Source organism: Tachysurus fulvidraco, chromosome 6 (assembly GCF_022655615.1).
Source record: "Tachysurus fulvidraco isolate hzauxx_2018 chromosome 6, HZAU_PFXX_2.0, whole genome shotgun sequence".
NCBI classification, from domain to species: Eukaryota; Metazoa; Chordata; class Actinopteri; order Siluriformes; family Bagridae; genus Tachysurus; species Tachysurus fulvidraco.
The window spans coordinates 28079138-28096756 of record NC_062523.1 but is presented as its reverse complement, the minus strand read 5'-3'; the positions used below and the strand labels follow the sequence as shown (position 1 = coordinate 28096756).

General features: G+C 38.6%; 1 long non-coding RNA gene across 4 annotated transcripts in view; it reads right to left on the bottom strand.

The window, feature by feature from the left end:
- The window catches only part of LOC113646241, a 51144-nt gene that overhangs the window by 7473 nt on the left and 26052 nt on the right, over positions 1-17619 (bottom strand). The window contains exons 2-5 of one of the 4 annotated variants that reach the window (XR_007140740.1): positions 10250-10376; positions 7727-7844; positions 6621-6752; positions 5481-6019 (exon numbers count right to left, since the gene is read on the bottom strand). This is a non-coding gene — a long non-coding RNA (uncharacterized LOC113646241). Of the gene's footprint in view, positions 1-5480; positions 6020-6620; positions 6753-7726; positions 7845-10249; positions 10377-17619 lie in introns of those variants that run through there. The other 3 variants (XR_007140739.1, XR_003441389.2, XR_007140741.1) reach the window with 3 other exon arrangements.

Here is a 17619-nt window from a genome sequence, read left to right as displayed (position 1 = left end):
CTGGAAGGAAAAACAGTCTTGCAATGATGTTACACCGTCTCAGATACAAGGACCAGTATATTGTTATTTTTTTAAGTTTTAGCTGTATAACATTCTCACAATAAGACGTGCCATCAGTAACTAGATCACTAATAATCAAATCAAAGGTCACAGTGGTGGAAAAATTCCCTGAGAGTTTAATCAAGAAACCTTGACATAAAAGGAAACATATTGTCTTTTTTGGATTACATCATTTATGCGGTCAATAACATCTCCTGTATATCGTATGCTATATATTTTGTTCATGGTCATTCAGGTTATGGTAAATATTTCCTGATAAAACATAAGCAGCCTCCCAAATGACTCACTACACACTACACACTATGCACTCTAGCATCTAGCGTATACATGTTAAAAAGCTCATATTGTTTCATGTTGTACAATAACGTTTTTACTAAGCAGAATAATCTGCATTTTCAAAGTAGATTTAAAGACATTTCTAAGACGTCTTGTTTCCCGAAGGTTCATCAGCCATCTTGAAACTGTTTTCTCATCCAGCATCAATGCCTTGTAGCCCCACCCCTTTTTTCCCACTACATAAGCAAAGCTATGAGTGTTGAGTTGCATGAAGTGTCCAATGTTCGGACTTGCTTTTTTTCAGTCATTTTAGTGCAAATATTAAATGAGTGAAACCTGTATATTTGAAATTCCTGGTATTTTGCACTATTTATACTGCAAAAGAGCGTAGAATAGTGTATAAAGCCTCCATGATTTTGGATCTCTCATTTTGGAATCAAACACTTTTAGTACATTTTGTGTAAAGTGCTTTGCAGTTACCTCTAACCAACCAGTTAGAGTGAATAATGTATGTAATTCCATTACAATGTGTTGTGTTGTAGGATAATTGATGGTAAGGAATTATATACTAGCCTTATAGCCCAGCCTTAAATAAACCGTGGCAAAAGATAAACTGTTTGTTCTGCCTACACTCCTCTTCCTCAAGCTGCTATTCTGTTGCTAAAGGGTTCCTTCTTTTGTGCTCCAGCTGCTGTTAATCTGAGATGCTGCAGTAATCCAATAAAGGCATTTGTGGGCCATTATGGGCTCACTTCCTGGCTAACGGAGCACAAGGAGGCCGCGTCAGGCCACAGAGAGAGCTCATGCTCAATGTTATTTATGGTGATGTGATGTCAAAGCACTTACGGGAGGAATGGCTGTATTCTTGTTACCAGAAAGACGGCTCCTCTGTGGGAATTGGCAGCAAGTGATTAATTACCCCTTTGTTTTGACGCGGCGCAAAAAAAAAAAAAGCACGAGGAAGAGGAAAAATATGTGGAAATAAAAGAATTACAAACGAGTTTTTAACTCAAACACATACGTATATACATACATATACATCAGAATCAGATTTATTGGCCAAGTGTGTCGACACACACAAAGAATTTGGTTTCAGCAGTTTGTGACTCTCAAAGGTACAGACATAAATAACACTATACTATACAAGAAAACAATGCTGAGATACAATATTGACAGAATGAGTATAAAATATGGATATAGAATGAATAAAATATAGAAAATATGAAATATGAATATGGACTATGAACGATCAGTAATGTACATAAAAGTGTGGGAGTGCCAATAACAATATTGTGCGATATTATGCTTTTTGTGCAATATACAGCAGCAGTAGTGTGTAATATACAGATGATGTGATGACTGACAGTCCTGATAATGCAGTACTTATGATAAGAAGCAGTGAATATAATTACGGTGAGTTGTTGATCAGGGTGATTGCCTGGGGAAAGAAACTGTTCCTGTGTCTGGCAGTTTTAGTAAGCAAAGTTCTGTAGCGCCTGCCACAAGGGAGGAGCTGAAAGAGGTTATGTCCAGGATGCGAAGGGTCAGTAGTGATTTTCCCTGCCCGGTTTCTGGTTCTTGTGTCGTACAAGTCCTGGAGAGTGGGTAGGGGGGCGCCAATTATTTTTTCTGCTGTTCTAACCATGCGTTGCAGTCTGTTTCTGTCCTGTTTTGTTGCTTCACCAAACCAGATGGTGATGGTTGTGCACAGGACAGATTCTATGACTGCAGTGTAGAACAGCATCAACAGCTCCTGTGGCAGACCATACTTCCTTAATTGACTTAGAAAGTACATCCGTTGCTGGGCCTTTTTGATGATGGCATTTATGTTGCACTCCCATTTCAGGTCTTGGGAAATGGTAGTGCCCAGAAACTTGAAGGCCTCCACAGATGACACCGGGCTGTTGGAGATTGTGAGGGGGAGTAGTGTTGAGGGGTCTTTCCTGTAGTCCACCATCATCTCCACAGTTTTGAGGGTGTTTAGCTCCAGACTGTTCTGACTGCACCATAGCACCAGCCGCTTTACCTCCTGTCAGTATGCAGGTTCATCGCCATCTTGGATGAGACCAATGAGCGTAGTATCATCTGCAAACTTCAGGAGTTTAACAGTTGGGTCACTTGAAGTGCAGTCATTAGTGTAGAGAGAGAATAGCAGTGGGGAGAGGACACATCCCTGTGGAGCACCAATGCTGATTGTCCGAATGCTGGAGTTGACACCTCCCAGTCTCACCTGTTTTTTCCTGTCTGTCAGGAAGCTGGTGATCCAATGACAGATGGAAGGGGGTATAATGAACCATAGGAGTTTGGAGTGGAGAATTTCCGGAATTATAGTATTAAAAGCCGAACTAAAGTCAACAAACAGAATCAGGGCGTATGTCCCTGGGCAGTCCAGGTAGAATGTAGTGCAGTCCAATGTTGACTGCGTCATCCACTGACCTGTTTGCACGGTAGGCAAACTGTAGGGGATCCAGCATCTGTTCTGTGACAGTCTCTAGGTTGGCCAATACCAGCTGTTCGAAGGTCTTCATGACAACAGATGTCAAAGCAACAGGCCTGTAATCATTTAGTCCAGTGATGGAGGGTTTCTTGGGGACCGGGACAATTGTGGAGAATTTAAAGCAGGAGGCGACTTCACACAGCTCCAGAGATCTGTTAAAGATATTGGTGAAAATAGGAGCCAGTTGATCAGCACATGCTTTGAGACAGGAGGGGGAGACCCCGTCTGGACCGGGGGCTTTCCTTGTCTTCTGTCTCTGAAAGAGCCGATTCACATCCTCTTCACAAATCGTGAGTGCGACTTGAGTGCTGGGAGGAGTTGTTAATGAGGTTCCAAGAGGTGTGGTGTCAGTCAGTGTACTGGGTTGGATGGGAGGTGTGAAGATGCTATTCTCAAACCTGCAGTAGAAGGTGTTGAGGTCGTCAGCCAGGTCATTGTTTGCTTCAGAGGGAGATGGGAGGCGACTCTTGTAGTTTGTGATGTCTTGCAAGCCTTTCCACACTGACGCAGGGTTGTTATCTGAAAACCTGCTTTACAGCTTTTCCTTTGTCAGTAGGTTCATGGCCTGCTTATACAGAGTTTTGTCTCCCCCTCTGTAGGCATCTTCCTTGGCTTGTCGAAGTTTTTTGAGTTTGGCTATGAACCATGGCTTGTTATTACTGTACTAGCAGAAGATTTTGGTTGGCACACACACGTCTTCACAAAAACTGATATACGATGTCACAGTGTCAGTCAGTTCATCTAGGTTGTCAGTTCTAGCCTCAAAGATACTCCAATCAGTGCAGTCAAATCAGTCTTGTAGTTCCTGCTTTGCCTCACTGGTCCATCTCTTCACTGTTTTTACTACAGGCTTAGTAGATTTTAGTTTCTGCCTGTATGTTGGAATAAGATGGACCAAACAGTGATCAGAGTTCCCCAAGGCTGCCCTGGGTACAGTCCGATATGCGTCCTTAAGAACTTTGTAGCAATGATCCATATACATGCGCCTTGGCGAATCGGATATCAATCCAATCTTTCTACTCCCGCCCAAAATGCAATTGAAATAGAACACGCTTTGGTGTATGCGGTTTTCAGAATGGGGGCAGCAGCGAATTGTAAGGCCCAACGAGACGCCTGGGTCAAAGATCATTTGCGAGTGACGTACTTCCGTTTGGGAGGAGTATAGTGCCTGACGTATGTGGCTTGAACAACCACATGCATTTACACCTGTCCAGTTTCATCTGAAATGCATCCCAGACCACCTCCTGAAGTGGTTTGAACGATCGGATTTATATCCATCACGAAATCGTTTCGGAGGGCATTTAGACCTGGTCTTTTTACGATCGGATAGCTATCTGATCACAGAAAACGCATGAAGTGACCAGGTGTAAAAAGCCCCATTAATCCATTTACATTTCTGGCATTTAGAAGAAAAACATATCCAGAGTAACTTATATTTAGATTTTTATTTCAATTTATACAACTGAGCATTTGAGGGGTAAGGGCCTTGCTCAGGGGTCCAACAGTGGCATCTTGGTGGACCAGAGATTCAAACTCTTTCTATTGAAAATATTATATCCGCACCTACGTTATATTACAACTATATATCACCTACAAAACATATTTTGGATGATTCAGAATCTCACACATGGCAAATTGTAAAAGTAAATGTGCAGAATGCATCAATTTTTAGAAACCGCTGATGCCAGGTAATAGGAAAAATGGCTAATAGGAAAATAGGAAAAAAATCAAGATTATACTCTTAAACACACTCCACATTTTAGCATCAGATCATGCCGGGTCGAGTTTTCACTCAAAAATTTGCAATAAAAATAAAACATGTATGAATCATCTCATATATTAATTGAAAATCTATCTAGATGTAGGGCTTAGCTAATATTAGTCATGTTTATTAAGGGCACATTGTTGTCGTCATTGTACTGTATTTTCTTTCAAGTAGAAGAAATGCTGAAATCTAACACCTTACACTTAATTCATAGCAATGCTAATGACATGCAGGCTATTACATAGGGTGCGTCATTCAGTCATTGCTGGTAAGTGATCACCAAATTAGTGTACGCTCTGTAAGGCTTTCTTGTCTAGGTGACTCAAGTCAATGCACTGCACTGTAGCATTCCATACTAAACAAATTTAACCCAGATGGTGATTTGTAATTAGACGTTTCAGACATTTCAGACGTAGCAAGACATGACATGACTCGTACGGCCAGAGCTTAGAAGGCTGCTGTATTCTTATCAGCCAAAAAGGATCTCAAACGCAAATTATCCGCAATATCCACTATAATCAAGTGCCACGTTTGCGGCAAAGCTCTTTTTTTCATTGCTAAGTGGCATGTTTTATTCATATTGTAAAAAGATTTCACCGTCAAGCATATGCGGACATGATGGTGATTTGTACAAGGCCTTATCCGAATACACAATACGTTGGCCTTCCCCTAGGAGATGAATTACCTCAGGTCCGCCTGCCTTCTAATAATGATGGATGTTTGAGGGAAAAAAGTGCTAGCTCATTGTCTATTTACGGGGAAGGCGTACCAGAGGCGATCGAGGCGCGGATCCCTAGAAGGTCGTGAGTTTGCAGTTTTTCCTATGGAGTTATTTCAAATTAGACAGCGTTTTTTTTTTTTTTTTTTTTTTTGGGGGGGGGGGGTGTTATGTTTTTAACTCATATGACCCACTGGATTATGACCATAGCATGCTTTAAAGCTGAATTTTAAAATACTGAATGCGTGTTGGCATATACACAGGTACATGAAATAAAAGCAGTGAGCAGATTTCTTGCAAACCATACAACATAGCACCCATTAACTATACAGTGATTTTCAGTGCTAATAGACTTGGACTAACGTATCGTATTACCCTTAGCATTCAAATGCACCCACCTCATGCTTTTAGCTGAAAAGGGTCGTACTCATCTTCCCTGCTGTCACTAATGGTCTCGGAGCTTGCCATGGCACAATTCAGTGTTCTGTTTGTGGCACCTTTAAAAATCTGACATGAAGGCATCTATGTTTCTAAATTTCATCACTGGAAGCAAAGCGTGATTTCTAGGCAGATCCTCTGGAGATTGAGCTGTCTCGCAGCGGGCAGGGATCCCAGAAACAGTTGACCCGTACATAGTGGCAGTCGAATGAGGCTGGCAGTCAACATACAGCTTTTAGCCAGTCCAGGAATCATCATCCTGTGCCTCAGAGGGAAAAGGAATTCAAGCACTAAATCACTTTTGCTTTGTTCAACAATTCATTGTTGAAAGCATTTGTTCTCATCAAGAATGCTACAGAATTCACACGGTAACTTGTTTTGTATGAACAAAATGGATCTCAATGGTGAAGATTGAGACCAGGGATAAGGTTAATAATGACATTTTTACCAAGATTCATCTTACAAATATGAAAATCACATTTCTATTGAAGTTATGAATGGTTGTTTAAACCATAACCATAAAATTATCGCATTTTATGCCACAAATCAATACTACTACTACTATTACTACTACTACTACTACTACTACTACTACTACTACTAATAATAATAATAATAATAATAATAATAATGGATCTGAAACTAAAACCAAATGTAAACTAAAGTAATATGAATCAAACAAACCAGAGAATAGTATTCATTCTTTTGTTTAGTAGCACACCATCTATTTACCTCTAGAAAACAGACTATGTTTAACCCAAGGACATCATCATTCTAATCCCTGTTTTAACCCCAGGTAGAGAAATGTTTCCCATGTGTAATGTAGAAGAAGGGTTAGCACACCACAGTTCTAGGAACTTACTTACAATTGAAGGTTAAGAGCTGCAGTGGCAGCTTGGTGGACCTGGGACTCAAATCCTTCCAATTAGTAGTCCAACACATTAACCACTAGTCCACCAAATCCCTGTGCAGTCACAGAATCCCACATGTTGTGCAAACTATATTTAAAAAAGTTTAGGTTTTATTTAATGTGAAATTGTGAAACAAGGTGGTATTTAAAGCAGTCCAATACTGTGCTTAGCCATTCATGGTTGGGGATATACAAATTTGTACATAAGAAGCAAGGGCTTAGGATTGTACATTGTGAAAGTTCAGATAATGGAGAGAAGGATTAATTGTTAACCCCTGGGTAAAGTATAAGCAGTGTGAAGTCTCTAACAACAATAACACTGGATTCGGTTTACCTGGAGTTTACAATCAACCTGAGGATATGTTTCACGTCTGAGAAGCTGCATGTTATAGTTTTTTAGAATGAACCTGACTGACCAATTTATCAAAAATGTCTCTGCACAGCTGGTCATTTTAACCCTTTGATAGAGTATTCACCATTTGTCCTGATTCAAACTGGTTGCTTCTTATACTGAAGCCCTCTTTATCTGTGTACTTGGCTAAAAGGCCATAATGTGGAATTGGTCGAAAGGGGGTCAATATTTATGCAAGAAGTGGATGCAGTGAATGCAGCTTTCAGATTAATCCACTAGAATCTATAAAATGAGCAATTTTCTCTTGCTAAAAGCTAATATTTACATATAGCAATTATTTACATGTAGCAGTTAAGGAATTCTTAGCTTAGATTATTCCATGTGGTAATTTTAGACAACTCCGGATAGCTGAATGATGTTACTGTGCATATTACACAGACACATTGATGCATGTTTAATATCAGCCTGGCAGCACAGCTCCTTATAATCCTGACATGTTAAAACATATGCTGGAGTTCAGTTTAGTCATAAAGAACAAATGAAAGACTCGAGGTGGACCTTCAGTGTCATCATCGATTTGCAGTTTAGCTTTATCATTAAGAGCAAATAGCCACGATATGATATGTTAGTTAAGCTGATTATATGCTGACATTTTGATATGTTGCGTTAAACAATTTGGGAGACGGCCTCTTGAAAAAGAAAAGGCATACCGGGCATCCAGAGATGATCTATCAGCTTACACAGATGTCCTCTGGGGCCTTGTGTAAGCATATGGGATGAATATCGACTGTGTCTTGTATCTTGTGCCGGTCATTTGAATGAACGTCACTAAAATCATACATGGATTTTGTTTAAACAGAGTTATCTTCCTTTTATAGATTAGTTTATACAGAACATGGATTAAAGATAAACGGTTAAAGGGAAGATGCTAAAGTTGTTTGTTTTTCTTTTTATTATGTTTTGATGTACGTCATAAAATATTCAATTAAATTTTACAGTGGTCCCTCGTTTATCGCGGTTAATAGGGACCGGAACCCCTCGCGATAGGTGAAAATCCGCGAAGTAGGATTGGCCTTAAGTTTGACCTTTTCACTGATGGTCATCATCTTCCTCTTCCTATTGGGCTCACTAGAGGAATCTTTTGCCGGGGGCACGGCACTTAGGAGGCATCGTAAGGGCTTAACGAAAAGTTAATTTCAAACACAGTTGGCAGCGTGAACGAGAGTGGCGAGATCTTAATTTTTTGAATAAACTTTATCTTAATTCAGTAGCTTCATTGTTATTTAGAGCTCCATATGATGGTGTCAATAAATATTACAGGGTAATTTAGGAAATCTGAGACACTAAGCAGTTTGGGAAAGGTTCTTTACATATACGTTTACATTTATGGCATTTGGACCTTACCCAGGGCTGCTTACATTTATCTCACTTATACAGCTGAGCAATTGAGGGTTAAGGGCCTTGCTCTGGGGCCCAGGAGTGCTAGCTTGGTGGACCTGCGATTGGAAAATCTTGACCTTCTGATCAGTAGTCCAGCATGTTAAGCACTGAGCTTCCACTTTCCACAGCTTCTCTCTAGAGAATATAGAGATAAATAACTGTGGAATTTGTAGATGAAAAACTTGAAGTTATATAAAATGCAAGACTGCCCACTGTAAGGAACTGTAGTTCTAGGACCCAGCGAAGGAACATAGAAGGGCAAATGGGATGTGACTAGCTTTAGAAAGGTTGCTTCTTTACAAATGTACACACTACTTAAGAGGCTTTCAAACCAGCAGTTTAGTTTGAAACACAACACCGCTTGAAAAATTGCTAATGAAAGCTGTCATGTGGACCAGGAAGTGCAGCATAGCACCTCTGAACCTGCATAGTACCTCATTCCTCTGAACATGAACGCATCTCGTATTTGGGGCCGGAATTATTCAGGAAGTAAAGTAACGTATGTATTTTTTTTAAACTGATGACGACAAATACAAATACACATGTGTAGCATGAGTGACCGGGGAAGGCTGTGGGATACAGAAGAGGTGAGGTGCCTTACTACTTCAAAAAAAAGTAATATAGTGGTAAAATAAAAATATATTGAGTCGCGTTTTCTCTGTGAGTGTTTGAGATAATGCACTAGGGTTTGAGACAATCAAGTGAGTCTGAAACCAGACCGCTGCTGGTACATTGGGAACAAACACACTCGGATTCAGACAGCAGCAAATGCAGCTCAGTGTGAGGAAACCATCCACAGGAAAGAGCCATGAATGGCATTTAATATAAGAATGATCATGGGAATCTTCTTGAACTCCTGAAAAAAGGGAGCTGAACTGTCTGATGGCTGTTAGGGCAGTAAGTTATCGACTTTTCCATTTTTCTATTTCCAGCACAAAGCATTCAATAACAAAAACAATGAAAAGGAAATCCTTGGTGGAATTAAAAATTGCAATATTTTATGATTACCAATCAGCTCTGCGCATTCCCCATGGAGGTAATGATGATTGTTGGGTTGCAGTGCAGCCGGCAGTAGCGATGGGAATTTCGGCTTCTTTCAGTGAGATTGATTGGTTTAATTCACCAATGAGTCGACTCGTTCAGCTCCCGTTCTCTTCGTTCAGCAGGATTTTCAAAATCAACCAGCTTAGTGCTAGCAATATTACACAACCTTCCAATTGCATTATTATCTATTTCCTCACATATTTTTAATAATACAATACAATTTAATTTAATGTAAATAAAAAAAAAAATGATGTTTTAATCCTTCCCTGCTTCAACAGTCAAGCAATGAGACATGATTTGGAATTCTTTAAAGCAAGACTCATGAGGCCTTTGAGTATACATCATTGTCAGTTTAGCTCAATTTCAGTTGACTACATTCATTTAAGGCTCATTAAGGAATCATTAAAGAACCTGCCACAAGAGTTGTGAACTTCAGGTGGAATGATGCCCGTGTTTCCCTGATTAAATTAGACGTTAAATTCTACAATTAAATATTCATAATATGTGATTATTTATCTGAAAGTCTCATGCATGAAATATATTGCAATGTGTAATGAATTTACACTATTTTACAATTCGGTATGTTTATTTTTTAATGTGAAAAGGAAATAAAATAAATTTAAAAAAAAAATGTAATATTGTGCAGTCCAGGATGCTGAATCATCCCTGAGGCACATACTCTCTTGGCATTAAAATAAATATCCTCATTTAATTCAGCCCCATAGATTATAATGATAGTAATTACTCACAAGGGAAGAATCCTCCTCCTGTGTGGTGTGAAATGGTGCGTTGCATCTGTAGAAAAGGTCACTTTGCCATTGTTCAGGCTAGTGGACTTCCATTTGGGGAGCCTCCATTTGGGATGTTACTGCCTTTCTATAAAGGACACAGTTAAGCTCATTAAAACTGCTTTTACACAAAGATACAGAAATCTACTTATTTCAAGGAAGTCTGCAGCATTATGAGTCACTGTGTATACAATATTGTATAGTGTAGTACTGTTATGTATGATATGTATTGGTGGGAAAAAATGACGTCTTTGATTAGTTGCTAATGAGATGTACAGCCCAATATGCACGATTGCTATTTTATATGGTAAGAAATTCAAGTCATTGCAATCAAATAATGACTTACTCATATACTAAACACGTAATGCATTATAACCTCAAGCGTTAAAGGAATAGCAGTAAAAGGTGCTAGAAATTGTGGAAACACATCTGCATGTGAGCACGACTCATACGCCTGCTGTTTTTTAATGCTTTTGAGGAAACAGTATTGCAATGGCAATTGCAAGGTTGTTTTTTTTTTTTAAACCCTGAGACTGTGTGGTCCAGCATCTAATGAGCTTTCTATTTCGGGACACATTATCAGAATGCAGTATTAAGAGAAACACCTTATAGAGGAAGAGTCTGTATAAGACTGTAAAGGTGAAAGATGGTAGAACACCACAATAAATATACATACAGTATCTATCTATCTATCTATCTATCTATCTATCTATCTATCTATCTATCTATCTATCTATCTAGATAAGACACACACACACACATATATTATATATATATATATATATATATATATATATATATATATTATATATATATATATATATATATATATATATATATACATACATATATATTACACACACATACATGTGTGTGTGTGTGTATTTATATAGATAATTCATTCATTCATTCACTACCGTTTATCCGAACTTCTCAGGTCACGGGAAGCCTGTGCCTATCTCAGGCATCATCGGGCATCAAGGCAGGATACACCCTGGGCAAACTGCCAACCCATCACAGGGCACACGCACACACTCATTCACTCACACACTACAGACAATTTTCCAGAGATGCCAATCAACCTACCATGCATGTCTTTGGACCGGGGGAGGAAACCGGAGTACCAGGAGGAAACCCCCGATGCACGGGGAGAACATGCAAACTCCACACACAAGGCGGAGGCGGGAATCGAACCCCCAACCCTGGAGATGTGAGGCGAACGTGCTAACCACAAAGCCACCGTGCCCCCTTACACAAATGTGTAAAGATTTGACATTATTATATATTACGAATATTCAGTAATTACTGATTACAATTATATTATCTGTTAAAGGTCTTTCTATACTGTAAAACCAAATATTCTTCTTCGCTTCATATAATTAAAATGCGCATCAACGTTCTCTGAAAGCCCATGTTAATTATTAATTGTTGTCACGTCTTATCTATCAGTTCATTTAGTATGGCACTCCATGTATTATGCATACCTCTCCGTACACTCTTAAAATATTATAAAATACCAAATTTCTGAATTCCAATGTACAGTCTAAATGGACAAACATTAGTAATACCTATATTATAATGTATAATAACATATTATAGATGAATACCAGTGATTATATAACATCTTGTATAACCTCTTCACGGCATGTACGAGTCACTAAATGATACAAAGATGTTAAACCATAACTGATGCTGCCATTAAAACAAAAGTAAGAAATCCTTCAAAACACTTTGGCTCACCTAAAAAAATTTATTGTTATATTTTACAGCTTTCTAATATCTTTTGCTCTTTTTTAGTTTGTTGTGTAGTTGACCAGACGTTCATTGATATCAGTGTCACGTATTTCCCTCTGCTATGGTGCATACTTCTGTGAGATTGTGTGTTTTGCCACCTGACGCTTCCGAGCCACTTTTGTTAAGTGTTTCTACACCCTGGTTTACAGTACATGTGATCTGAGGCTGAAGCGCTGGTCTGTTTCTGATTGGCTGTCTCTGATGCTAAGCATCGAGTCGTGACATACGAACACCACATCGTTTCACACTGTACACGTTTATCACTGTGATGTGGAGTTAACACTGTAAAAGCCTCAGAGAAGGGCTTTATGACTGTGGGTAAAAAGCCTGTGCTTCGTTACCCTACTTCTAAATTACACGAGTGTAAACGCTCATTTACCCGGGATTAAAGGTTGTGTTTAGAAGGATGACAAGAGCAGTCTAAAAAAAACCCTTTATTTAGCTTTTTATCTCAAACCCAAATGTCTTCAGTGTATAGAAGAAAAAAAAATTAAATGAAAATTCCTGCAGTTTCTAAACTTTTGGAGAGCACTGTATCATTTTATACTATTTTACACTATTTCCCTTATTTATGAAGCTCACATATATCAACTTTAACTTTGTTTTCACTTCATTCCTAAACAGTCACAATTTCTTCAATGACAGTTTAACTGGTGAAGGCCGACTGTGAAAATGTTAACTCAATCTCATCATCTGGAGCTTCTGGATCCAGGGGGGGAAAGGGGGTGAATACTTATGCAAACAGCATTTTTGTTCAGATTTTGAAAATGTACTGTAAGTGAACATGAGTTTGCAATAAAAAATACAGGAAGAATTCCTTTGTTAATCAGATATATCTGATCAATCAGTCTCCAGGGGTTTGAATACTTTTGCAACATTACTGTATCTATTCTTGTGTTTTCTGTTTTTTTGTCTTTATATCAGTGTTTTTTTTTTTTAAACATCCACTAATCGTGCAAATCATCTTTAAACTCATACGTGTGTCTGACTTACTTTCATCTGTGAATGTTCTAGTCTTTTTTTTAATCTTTTCTTACATTACACTTTCTTCTGCTTAATTAGTGGACATTTTCTTTATTTCATTTCATTACTCTATCTTTATTTCACTCATTCAAGTTGATATCAATCGAAAAGTTCTGGCAGCAAATTTTTTTTTTTTTTTTTGCGACAATAGATAAGTATTAAAAATGTTGATCACTTCAGACCAAAAAATAAATAAATAAAAATCACCACCCCACAGAATCCCCTCTTCATTCAGAATCCTCTTCAGTATCCCATGTTCAATATCCCAAATGATGATTTTTGATAATTTAGTTGTCATTAGTAGTGACATGACATGAGGATTCTGCTTTCAATGTTTTACAGATTCTTTGTACAGAAACTCCAAGATTTCATTGTACAAACATATGAAATACTCTACAGTTAAATGTCAATTTGTAGATTTCTTATACGTCCAGTGCTCCTACAATCCAATTAGTCTGTCACAATGAGGAACTCTGGAAAAAGTGTTTGCTTGCCACATGCCACCTTGCTTTACTACTGTGTTTGTAGTGTATATTTACTTGCTGGAAATACCAATACCAAGTACAGAATATAAACAAGTAACAAGAAAAAGTAGCACACAGTATGATCTTATTTGCAGTGTCAAAGTCATAATAATACACTGATAATTAATACACAAATCATTTTGAAATAAAAGTGATAATCAACACGCATATTAAATGCTGTTAATTTTGAATGTGTTATACCAATTTAGCGTCGTATAAACTGCCACATTTACTGTAATATCTTGTTTTGCTGTAGTTTGTACTGTCTAATCTGTTGTATTTTTATAGTCTCCTAATTCCTCCAAAATATTCCCCATTCTAAAACTTGCATTTCTTTTGGATATTCTTCTGGAGAGCCAAGTTTCCTCCATTTTCACACCCACATTCCACGAAGGTCTTGGTAATTAGTCTACAAGTTAGATTGTAGACAGGGGGGACATGGTGGCTTAGCGGTTAGCACGTTTGCCTCACACCTCCAGGGTTGGGGGTTCGATTCCCGCCTCCGCCAACGTGGAGTTTGCATGTTCTCCCCATGCATCGGGGGTTTCCTCCCCTGGTCCAAAGACATGCATGGTAGGTTGATTGGCATCTCTGGAAAATTGTCCATAGTGTGTGATTGCATGAGTGAATGATAGTGTGTGTGTGTGCCCTGCGATGGGTTGGCACTCCGTCCAGGGTGTATCCTGCCTTAATGCCTGATGAAGCCTGAGATAGGCACAGGCTCCCTGTGACCAGAGAACTTCGGATAAGTAGTAGAAAATGAATGAATGAATGGATTCTAGTCAGGTGGTAAATAATCAATTATTGCCATTGTGCGCAAACACAAGAATTGTACTGCTTCTTTACCTATCTTTTTATTTCCTCTAGAAAATAATAGTAATGAACAAGTAATGCAGTCTGAATATTAATCTCTTTGGTTAAGGATGAGTCTTTTGGACCCATGTTTGTACCACTGGGCCAATGTTTATATTGGTGGCCTTTACTAAGCCCTGGGCAAACCGTTGTGTTTTTTTTTTGTTTTTTTTGTTTTTTTATAAACCGAACATGCCACAAAAGGCCTTGGGGCTCAACTGTCCTTAACTATTTGGGGAATCAGTGCAACCAGCTGAAAATGGCAGATCTCTAGGGTTGCGGTTATAAAGTAATTAATAATTAGAGAGAATATTCTGTGCTCTAATAAAAAGGTATCATTTCTAAATTCCAGATACAGTAGAAAAAAGTCAACATGCAACATTAATTAATTGAGATGTCATGTATTAAGAAATGTTACGCACTAAAGAACATTTTGGCTCAAGCACCAATTTGGTATCTCAGAATAAAGCTTGACTTAACTCAAATGGTACACCTTGACTAACTCAAATGGTACACCTAACTACTGCTAGACCAAATCCCTTAAACGTATAGGTCCGGACCATATCGCTGAATGAATTTCTCTACTTTCACACACTACTATTATTGTTCAAGCTTTTGATCCAGCAATATTGTTTGGGATACATTTGGGAGCTTGGTGGAATATACAGCTGGGGAAATATCAGACAGACAATGTAATAGTTACTCCAATCACTCATGCCCCATTTCCACCGAGGCAGTTCGAGTGCTGGTTCGGAGCCAGAGCCTAATTTAGAACCAGTTCTTTCTGTTTCGACCGCCAACGCACCAGCTCCGAACCAGGAAAAGTGGTTCTTAAGTAGCACCAAAAAGTTGCTGGTCTAGACTTAAGAACCGCTTGCGTCAGGAGCTGGGGGCGGGGCTACTGTTAGCGCATTTGATTATATACCTTAAGTATACTAATGTTTAATACACTTTTACTTGATACATTATGATACATTATCAGCACACATGATAGTAGGTAGCTACATGCTAAGGCTAATTTTTTTTCTGTGTTAACGATAAAATAACGTTATGTACTTTATCGATTACAACCTCCATTCATACAGATTACACAGAGCTGCACGTACACGTTTTATTCGCCGCGTTTGGATGTTAATGTAGGTTCGCAAAGCCATGAGCATTAACAGTAAAGCAACATCCGCCATTGTTGATGTGTTTGTGTTTGTCGCTGCTGCGCTAACGTTGCTGGGAAACGTGATGCGTATACAGTGACGTCACACTCGGCTCCGTGATGCTCTCTAGCCAGTGGAAAGGCAAACCGGTTCTTAGAAGGTTCGCCAGTGGAACCAACTTTGAACCAGCACCCGGTTCTTTCCGGTGGAAAAGAGGCATCAGTGAGTTCTGGACCTAGAATCAACACCTAGAGAGCTAGATGGGGGGTTGAAAACATGTCCTTATCTCCACATCGAACACCACTCCCATTACTTTTTTGTGTATACCAAAACTATTCCCACCCTGTCCCTCTGTAATCTCTCTTCCCAACACCATTTCGTCCTAGTAATCTGTAATCCATCTCTACACCCTCCTACACCTTTGTATCCTAACACCATCCCCTTCTGTCCCTGTGCAACCCATCTCTAACCTCTACTGACCCGGTGTATCCAAACATCATTCCCACCCTAATCCAGTGAAGCCATCTACACCCTAACAAATGCTACATACCCCATCAACATTTCCAACCTGCCCCTCTATAATCCATCTCTACCACAACAAAAACTTTATAGTCCTACACATTTCCCACTATGTCCCTTTATATTCCATCTCTACCCTCTCTTGACCCTGTGCATTCTAACACCATTCCCATCTTCTCTCTGTATATTCATTCAATCTCTACCATTTCCTGACCATGTCTATCCCAATACCATTTGCAAATTCTTTTTGTATATAACATCTCTACCTTCTCCTTATCCTGCATATCTGAACACTATTCCTATTCTCTTCCTGTGCTATCCATATCCATCTTCTCCAGAACCTTCGGAACTCAAAACACTTCCCATCCTCTACCTGTGTAGTCTATCTTCATCCTCTCCTGGCCCAGTGTATGTGAAACACCATTCTTATTCTCTTCCCGTGTAATCCATCACTACACTCTTATAACCCTGTGTATCCTAGCACCATTCCCACCCTTTTACTGTGTAATTTATCTCCACTCCCACCTAACCCTATATGTTTCCCAGCACCATTTCCTCTTCATCACCTGTAGCCTAATATTGTCTCCACCCAAACATCTCCCCCAAACATTCTCCAACACCATTTCTGGCCCATCCTTAGTATTATTAGAGCTTTAAAATGATAAAATATTATATATACACAATACATTTTCTACACAGCATCACATTATTGCCTTGCGTCTAGGATCGGTTACAGATCCAATGCAACCATGTTCTATATAAAGCACTTACTGAAAATCATTGAAAGTATTAGTGGAAAAATGTATGATTTTCGAAGAAAAACTGAGCAATTTAAATCCACTTTTGACAATACTGTAATAAGTAACATCAACCCAAGTTTTCCGACTAGTGATTGTTTTTCTGTCCAATTAATTGACAGTCATGTAGCTGATGGAAATGCATACAAATCTGTTTTGCAATTATTAGAATTCACAGTAAATACACAGAGTCTGACAGAACTGTAGACTACTGATGTTTATTTGGCAGTAACATGACAAAGCTTCGGTATATTTTGTGGCACCTCATGGTGTATAATGCTACACATCAGTCAATTCATTATTCTTCTTATAGTCACAACATTTTCATTACTATCCCAGACCTAATAATGTGAAACCCATCCCCAGCTCTACTGCTGAAATAAATAAATAAATAAATAAATAAATAAGCTCTAAGTATAAGAAGGATGGTTAATAAAACAGAATACTCATCTAATGTAGGTTAAATAATAAGACAGAAGTGTTTATACATATTTACATCACAATGTATCACAATTATGCGGTTTGGAATGGAGAATGGTTAAGCGAGAAGTTATAAGGTCAGGAAAGATTCTGCTATAATTAGTGTTATTCATAAATCTAGACTTTATATTGAAATGTAACATTATTACAGATTCATATTCATTTAATCCATTAATTAATAAACAAACAAT